Raw genomic sequence first — 1,275 nt, forward strand, 5'->3', positions numbered from 1 at the left:
AGACAGGAGACACCAGTCCATATGTTCTCCAAGAATCCTTCTTGCTGGAATCAGTTTTGTCTGAGAGATGTGTGTGCCACCAGGAAGGACCCGGAGCCAGAGACAATCGGAAACCAATCCCATCACCGTAAAACCCAAGACTGCAAGCCAAGTGGCTCCCTTACGCTGCTGCTCTCCACCTGGGCACCTCTTCCCGATAAAGTCTCTTCTTTGTCAGCATGTGCATCTCCTCAGATAATTCATTTCCAAGCGTTAGACAAGAGCCCGCTCTTTGGCCCTGGAAGGAATTCCCTTTCCTGCAACTCATCCAGTTTTAAAAGCCAGAAGTCTGGGAGCCATCTCTTCTTCATCCCCAACAATCACTCTTCAGTCAATATTACCTCCTAAATAGCCTTAATCACCTCTATTACCTTCTGTCTAATTTAAGCAACTCTCATCTCTTTCCAGTGTCTGCTTACTCGTGAGTCTCCAGGCTGGACTCCTCTTCTAATCTACCGTCTGCACAGCACCTAGATTGATCTTTTCAAAAAGTGAAAGCTGCTCAGTCTCTTTGCGACTATACAGTCCATGGGATTCTCCAGGCCAGAATACTGGAGTGAGTAGCCTTTCCTTTCTCCAGAGGATCTTCCCAACCCAGGGATCGTTCCCGGGTCTCCCGCATTGCAGGCAGATTCTTTACCAGCTGAACCACAAGGGAAACCCCTGATCTTTTCAAAAGACAAGCTGTTTTTATCCACCTCTTGGCCCTGATCTCTTCTGTGTTGACTCCTTTTTGGGATCCAGGTGGTGGTGGTAGAAAAGATGGCTGTCACACCTCCAAAGCTCACATCCTCTGCCTTTGGGTCCAGTCGTCTTATCCAGAATTCCCTGCAAAGTCCCATAGTATCTCAATAGCTCTGATCAGGCCTTGTGCCTGTCCTCAAACCAATCATGGTGGCCAGGAAGATGCAATGGCATGAGTAGCTTAGAATGGGTTATGGGCCCATCTCTGGGTTTTAGGAATAGACTCCAACAAAACCACATGGGCTAAAAAACGGGGGAGAGAGGGATTTCCAAATGGTTGGTTCTGCAAGGAGAATCAATGGCTACTAAGCACCAAAAAAGACCCAGGTGTCATCCACTCTGGTCACCAGGACAATTAATCTTGGTGTGTCAGTACATCCCAGTGTGTTGAATACTAACCCCTCAGAATCCTCTGAGATAGGGGTTAGGGGAGAAAAAGATATTCAGGGGTAAATAAGTTTGGGGAAAATTGGATTCTATCCCCATCGCCTC

This window comes from Muntiacus reevesi, chromosome 1 (assembly GCF_963930625.1).
Source record: "Muntiacus reevesi chromosome 1, mMunRee1.1, whole genome shotgun sequence".
Taxonomy (NCBI): Eukaryota; Metazoa; Chordata; class Mammalia; order Artiodactyla; family Cervidae; genus Muntiacus; species Muntiacus reevesi.